We start from the raw sequence: 8,460 nt of genomic DNA on the forward strand, positions 1-8,460 counted from the left end.
AACAGTCCGGTTGCGACCAGGAGCCTAGGGAAGCCAGGGAGGTAGAAAACCAAGGCAACACGATCGTCCGGGAGATCGACATAATCTCTGGAGGGCCCACAAATGGGGATTCCGCCAGGGCGTAAAAATCTCATGAGCATCGTCAAGAAGTACATGTTGTGGGATACAGTCAGGAGCAAGCGGTGTCACGCCCCGGGGAATCCCAGCCAGAGGAAAAATCTGGCAACATCTCCCTTGTACACGTGACAATTTGAAACATTTATACATACAAAAATATGCATCAGCCACACACGGCCAGAATATATATACACAACCACGCAGTTTATATATTAAATAGCCCACACAGTTATACTAAAAACACAACCACATAATTATATATACTAAATAGCCCACACGACTGTACTAAAGATAAAAACACAGCGAAAAATGATAGAAAATCATTACAAACTAAAAACAAGACTGCTGGCCGGCTAGGCTTACACAACACAACAAACAACACAAAATACCACATAACAACATTCTGGAACCAAAGCTTAAATTTACATTGCTAAGTAAACCAAACACATGGACCAAATAAAGTACAAATGAAAACTAGAAATAGGTCTTTGGATGTGATGTGGGAACTGGCAGACAGGATACTCCAAGCGACTCCAAAAATCTACTTGTTACTTGAAATAGAAATAATTCAACGATATGAGTTCAAAGAACTCAACGGATATCAAGCTGACATGCCTAGTAAGATATAACTAATAGAAATAATCATGCGGTACCGTTTCCTGAACAAAAGTAGGGAATGCAGACTGAAAAGGCTGAAGAAACTGTACTCACCAGGGCCTCCTATCCAGAACATACGATCGTCAGACCAAATACCTCATGTCTCCTATATGCATGTCAATCATATGCAAATGCCAAAATGCAACAACCAATATGCAGCAATCACAAGCAATAAATGCAATCATGCAATATGGTGCAAAATGACATACGTCACCCCTGATGTCAGTCAGCCATCTCACACACGATGTGAGACCTAGTGGGTAGGGCTATGACAACTGTGCACTCTGTCATCACTAGTTCTGAGTGACCGAGTGGACAGGATGCGGTCGGAGTACACCTATCCTCCTACCCCAAATAGAGTGGGAGAGATCAATGCTCTCATCTCCCTGTATCATAGTCAAGGGGAGGGATCCCTGTCCGCTACACGCTGCAGTCATCGCTACCCTAGAGTGGACTAGTAGAGCCCTGAGAGAGTAAGTTGCACACACCCTGCCTGATGTACCACTGACTCATGAGTGGTTGTGTGTGCAGACCATATAACTGGCGATGTGCTCAGCAATAATGGAGTTGACCATCGCAGCATGCAATCATGGAAGATAGTGCATGACACTAAACATATAAACACAGACCGTATACCCTCCATATAAAATGCACCAAAAGGAAATAAATCATACGATGGTCTAGGTATCATACTATTCATTGACTTAGAAAAAATTTATGATAGAGTCCCAAAAGAAATTATATGGAGAATTTTAGAAAAGAGAGGTGTTAGCGTAACATATATTGAACTAATTAAGGATATGTATGAAGATGTAATGATCAGAATAAAGACTTCAGACGGAGTAACTGAAGTATTTTCAATGAAAAGAGGATTACACCAAGGATCAGCTCTAAGTCTCTATCTTTTCACATTAATTATGGATGAACTCACTGCGTACATTCAAGACACAGTACCGTGGTGCATGTTGTTTGTAGATGATATTATTTTGATAGATGAAACACGTGAAGGAGTAAATACTAAACTAGAATATTGTAGGGAAACACTAGAAGGGAAAGGTTTTAAGGTTAGTAGGTTAAAGACAGAATATATGAAATTTAAGTTTAACAATATTAGAAATAATGAAACAATTGTTAAGATCAGAGAAGACGAGTTGCCTAGAACTGAGAAATTTAAATATTTAGGATCATTTTTGTAAAATGATGGAGGAATTGAGAGAGATGTCTTACATATAATACAAGCAAGATGGGTGAAATGAAGAGGAGTGTCGAGTATTTTATGTGATCATAAAGTATCTCTTAAATTTAAAGGTAAGTTCTATAAAATCGCAGTTAAATCTGTTATGTTATATGGAGCTGAATGTTGGCCTATGACTCGAGCACATGAGCGGAAGATGAGAGATGCAGAGATGAGGATGTTAAGATGTATGTGTGGACATATTAGGGTGGATAAAATAAGAAATAAGAACATTAGAGATAAAGTTGGAGTTGTATCTATTGAGGGAAAACTCTGAGAGACACGTTTAAGTTGGTACGAATATGTACTTAGACGACCAATAAATGCTCCAGTTAAGCGATGTGAAACTATGATAAACATACATATCAAACGAGCAAGAGGAAGACCAAAAAAAACTTGGTTAGTAACAATAAAACAAGATAAAATTTATTTAAATATAGATGATGATATAATAGGAGATAGAGCTCAATGGCGTAAAAGGATCCATACAGTCGATCCCACCTAGTGGGAAAAGACTTGGTTATTGTTGTTGTTGTTGGTCTAGGTATCAACAACCTAAGTACACAGATCAGATATGATGAACAACGAGACTACTACACAGTAAGCAATGTAAGTCATTATTTCTATGAACAAGGATATACATGGTGGCAATCAAAGAAAATATAAATAGGAATGCATAACAAATAGGAATATAGACAGACAACAGGAACCAGATAGTGGCATATCAAAGCAGATGCAAACATAATCATTACCACTAGAAATAAACTATTAAGCATATTTAACATGACTATATCAAGATATAAGTCAGAAGTACCCGCCTCAAAAAAAAGATCTTATCAACCAATCCGTCATCGAGATGCTCGACTCGAAAAAGAGTCCTACATCAATCAATACATATATTTTATTTAGCTAATTTCATATGAATTAAATAGCTAAATAAAATACCCAAACTTAATTAGGAAAAGTCCTAATCGATCATAGACATTAACCCTAACTATATTTAATCCACCGGTCAACTAGGGTTAGTTTCCTTAACCCTAATCGTACCACTATTTAATTAGATTTAAATCTTTACATAATCAACCTAACCTTAAATCAATAAGAACAATTCATTCCTAACCTTCCCTAGCTTCAAATTTGGGTGTAAGCTACAACGAAAGAAAACACACCTTGCCTAAAATCACAAAGTTACCTCTGTTAATCTACAACCAGGGAGGGTGTTGCCGGAAAGAGTAGCTACTGCTAGAAACCTAGAAAAACACTATAGCCTGAGATCAAACAACTTGATACTCCAATTTCTATCAATCTGATATCAACCATAGCTTACCCCAAATCAGCAATTCCCTCTCCGACCAAGCCTAGGTCACGCGGTTGTTGAACTCAACGTAGAGAGGATCGACAGTGTGAGACAAGGAGAAACCAAGAGCATCGAGAGAGGAAGGCTCGACACTGGACAGTGGTTGAAGAGGGTGGCGGCGTTAGGTGGTGGTGTGCAGCTCGGGAGGGAAAAGAAGATCGGAGCGGCTCTCACACGGTTGGCTTGGCTAGGGCAAAAAGGAACAGCGGTGCTGCTTGGGTCGAGGGACAGCAACGGCATCGGCGACGCGATGCTCAACGAAGAGGAAAGGCAGAGGAGACGGTCGGCGCTAGGGCACAAATCGGATGTTCAATTTTTTCGATGAGCTCCTGGCGACCAAAAGAGGGGAGAAAAAGGCTCCGCCTGCTCTTGGGCAGAGACGGAAGAGGAGAGGTTCGGGCAGCATCGCGAGAGAAGAGACAGGAGAAGGATTCGACGAAGGGAGGAAGGGAAATCGGCGTGGGTGAGGGCTAGGGCACGGGGAGAAGAGAAAAGGAAAAGAAAATATAAAAAAGTCAAATGTTATTATCACGCCCCAGGTAGTCCCTGCCAGAAGAAATTTCGTTAACATCTCCCCCGTACAGGTAATAATATGAGACTTCACTACCCGCCCTCAAGGCCACACATACCTCGATCAATACGACCGGAACAATAATAATAAACGTAAATCCACAACCACGCATTATATAAATAAATAAATATATATATATATATATATATCAACCTCTGGCTAATACAACCATACAATTATATTTGAAAACCACCTACTCCACTACACAATGGAAAACGCAAAACACTACAGAGAAAACAACGCAGCGAAAAAACAAATGCAGTAGACCAAAAGTCGATAAAATCCTCAAGTACAATCCCACATCACAAGTATATAAATCGACATAGTATATCAACACAAACAAGGAACCCAAGTCCGTAAACCAAAAATCGTCACGACATGAATTGATGGGAGACTAGTGACTGGAACCTCCTGACAACATCAACTTGAAATGGTAATATCAACGGGGTGAGTCAACTCCTCAGCGGATATCAAGTTGGCATGCATAGCAAACTATAACTAATTGTAACAAATATACGTACAGTCTCTTGAAATAATATACAATGCAAAATTGAAAGAAAAAGAAAGAAACTGTACTAACCAGGACCTGGGTATAAGGTAAACAAGGTCGTCAGACCAAGGAGTATCATGATCCTGTATGCATGTCAATTATATGCATCCACCAAATATGCAGCAAATAAAGTGCAGCAAACACAAGCAATAAATGCAATCATGCATATGATGTCAATGACATAGTCACCCCTGACGCCAGTAAGTCATCTCACATATGATGGTGAGACCGAGTGGGTAGGACTATGACAACCGTGCACTCTGCCATCAATGCTCCTGATGAGTGACCAAGTGGACGGGATGCTATCAGAGTATACCTATCCTCCTACCCCAAATCATAAGTGGGAGAGCTCAATGCTCTTATCTCCCTGAGTCAATCCAGAGGAGGGATCCCTACCGGCTACCACGCTGCGTCACACTATCCATGAGTGGACCAACAAAGCCAAACAGAGTAAATTTGTCTGCCGGCTACCACGCTGCATCACCACTACCCATGAGTGGACCAGCGGAGCCTGACAGAGCATAAATGTCACACACCCTACCTGATATGTCACTAACCCATGAGTGGTTGTGTGTACAAATCCATGTAACTGGCGATGTGCTCAACAATAATGGAGCTACCAATCACTCAACATGCAATCATACGAGATGGTGCATGACACTAAGCATGGAAATATTCTCATCCTATCTATCTCTATATAATGTGTACCAAAAGGTATATGGATCAAATAGAATATCCTAGGTACACAGGTCAGGTATAGTAGAATAAATCTAGGTCCTGAACATAATGAGGTATGGTATGTTATTACCTTAAGGACATAAATAATCAAAGAAACATGAATGCAAAAGCAGGTAATAAATACAGCATGCTCAGGTAATAGATAATGACATACCAATGCAGAAATGAACATAAATATTACTATTCGTTAAATATTACTATGCATATCAAATGACAATATCTTAGAAGATAAGTCAAAGTATCTGCCTCCAATATATTGCGTGCCAAATGTAATCTCATGTAAGGTAGCTCGTCGCAAAATCAGAATCATGTATCAACACCTTTAACTTAGCTACTACCATAAATATCAAATAGCCAAATCAAATTCTTATTTACCAGGAACCCTAATTCATTTAGTAATCTCGATTAGCTACATAACTCGAGTCTAATCCAAAACTTTGATTAGATCCATCGATTAACTATAATTAGATTCAAATTTAAACCTAAAATAATTTTAGTAACAATTTATTCTTTACTTCACTGTACAACATTCTTACCTTAAGATATAGTCAAAATATAAAGCTCACCGCCTTATAAACCTCTGTCGACAGCTACCAAGAGCACTTATACATCCATAAGTTCTATTCGGAATCAGTCCAAGTCTTACCAGTAAGCAGAAATTTGTCGAAACTCAACACATGGAATATCACTCACCTCAAAAGATTCCCAGCACCTTCAATCGAGACCTCAACCAACTGCAAGTATGAGGAGGACCAGGATCTGATCAGGGAAAACCAACAGTGAGTTTGTTCCGATGCATCCCCCTAGCCCGAACAAAAAGAACATCGCAAAAAGGAGGACCAAACAACAAGATCCTTAAATCCATAGAATTCCCAACGCTGCCTTACCTTGTTGGTCACCTCCAGAGTTTGTCGCACGATCTGATCCCGCCTGAAAGGAGGCACGGATGGCTCTGTGAACTTATCGGGAAGGGGGAGCGAAGGGATCGTTCGACTGTAGGGTGTCGGCGATCAACAACGGTCCACTTATACCCTAATCAACATGATCATTCACTATACCTAAATTTAGTTCCTTGGTCAACTAGGGTTAATTTCCTTAACTCTAATTGTTTCACTATACAATTTGATTTAAGTCTAAACCTAAATCAAATCTAGTAAATATTTCATTCTTCATCTAACTACCCTATAACCTAGATCTACAACAAGATCAAATTCCTAGATTCCCAAAATCAATACCTCACCTGCTGGAAATTCACCTCGCTGCTCGGATTAAGAAAAGACCAAGAATTCGCCACTACCAAATTGAGATTCAACACTGGATACCCCTGGTGAGCAAAGGACAAAAATGTTCGGTCATATAACAATCTCAACATCTAACAGAACATGAAATCTGATCCCTATTAACCTAATACCAACCAAATCTTACCAAAACCAGATTCGTAACCTCCTCCCCAAAGCTATTGTGGTAGTGAACCAGAGCAGTGAGAAGCGGCGTGAGAAGACCGGCTGGTACTGCGATGAAGAGACACCAAGAGTCGACGGTCTAGGGCACAGGGACCAGGGATGAAGATGTGGGGCCAACTTCTATCTCCATGGTCAGCAGCAACCCATCGGCGGTGTCGAAGATGGAAGCTAGGGCACCGAGCGTCGCGCCTAAAGTGAGGAGATAGGGAGAGGAGCTCGTGTAGCTGATGCTCGGCTAGGTTCGATTTGCGACGTCGGCGTTGCTCCGTGCGGGAAGAGAGCGACACCTAGGCGCGGCGCTGTGCAGCAAAGGGGAAATCTAGGGCACGGCTTCGGTGACAAGTGGCGACGGGTGGTGACGACCGGAGTCAGGCTGTGGTGGCCAATAGCGACACAGAGAGGGATCAGTGTCGACTAAGACTCGGGAGAAAAGTGCCAAGTTTCCTTTTGGCCGCCCCTTTTGTCTGCGAGAGAGAAGAGGAAGCGTCGCGGCGGCGCCGTCGGGTGGAGGAGCCGAAGAGGTCGGGTTGTGTCGCGAGAGGGAGGGGAGGAGATGAAGGGGATCATGAGAGGGGAGAAGGAGAAGGGATTGGGCGTGTGAGGATCGGTTGGGCGTGAGTGAGATTAGGGGAGGAAAAGAAAAAGAAAGATTTTAAAAAATATTAAACTTTTTCTCGTTTAAATGGTATAGCCTAAATAGGTTTTTTCATGGCTCAATATTTATCCATATAACTAATCTCATACGGTCTCCGAAAAATTCTCAGAAAATGTCTAAAAATTTTATAAAATTCCGTTAAAGTTATTTCTCTGTTTAACCTTATTATTTAATTAATATTTATAGCCGTACAGTTATACTTAGGTATTTATAATTAACTCCTAGGTTAATTCCTCAATCAACTTCTATTTTAATTGGGAAATTCAAATAGACTTTTCCTTGGCCCAATAATTAAGTCTCTTAAACTCGTCATACAAACTCTAAAATTTAACTCTTATGCATTCATTAGGAATAATTTTAATAAAGTTTGATTACTTTAGTTACAAGCCATTTTGAATTAATTAATTATTAATTAGGTTTTAAATTTAAGTTAATTAAATTTTAACTTATTTGTTTAATTAATATCTAAGTTTTAATTTACTTAATTTTAATTATTTTAAGTAAACTTTAAGATTATCTTTATTTAATTAATGTAAGTTTATTTAGAGTTTTAGATTTTATTTTGTTTTAATTTAGATTTAATTTATATTTAGTAAATGCTTTTAGTTAATTTTTAAAATAATTTTTCAAAGGATTTTAAAATGATTTTTAAAATATTAATTTTTAAATGGATTTTAAAATAATTTTTAAATGGATTTTTTTAAAGAATAAATGATTTAAAATAATTTTTAAAAGACTATTAAGAGATTTTATTAAAAATAATTTTTAAAAGGATTTTTAAAAGATTTTTTAAATAATTTTTAAAAGATTTTTAAAAGAATTTTTAAAAGAATTTTTATTTTTTTTAAAATAATTTTTAACTGATTTTTAAGAGATTTTTAAAAATAACTTTTTAAAAGTTTTTTAAAAATAACTTTTTAAAAGATTTTTTAAAAGAATATTAAATTATTTTTAAAAGGATTTTAAAATATTTTTTAAAATAATTTTTTAAAGATTTTTTAAAAATAATTTTTATTATTTTTTAAAAGGATTTTCAAAATAATTTTTAAAAGATCTATAAAATAATTTAATGTAATACATTGATTAATTTTACTTTAATTTAATTTTAATTTAGTTTA

At 37.8% G+C, this 8,460-nt stretch overlaps 1 long non-coding RNA gene across 1 annotated transcript; it reads right to left on the minus strand.

Annotated features, from left to right (window-relative positions):
• Positions 1 to 5,264: 5,264 nt before the first annotated feature.
• LOC122006304 lies at positions 5,265 to 7,298 on the minus strand. Its single transcript, XR_006118673.1, has 3 exons — positions 6,650 to 7,298; positions 6,112 to 6,548; positions 5,265 to 5,983 (listed from the first exon to the last, which is right to left on the minus strand). It is a non-coding gene; the product is annotated as an uncharacterized LOC122006304 (long non-coding RNA).
• Positions 7,299 to 8,460: the final 1,162 nt, after the last annotated feature.

The sequence above is a fragment of the Zingiber officinale genome, chromosome 1A, assembly GCF_018446385.1.
Source record: "Zingiber officinale cultivar Zhangliang chromosome 1A, Zo_v1.1, whole genome shotgun sequence".
In the NCBI taxonomy this organism is placed as follows: domain Eukaryota; kingdom Viridiplantae; phylum Streptophyta; class Magnoliopsida; order Zingiberales; family Zingiberaceae; genus Zingiber; species Zingiber officinale.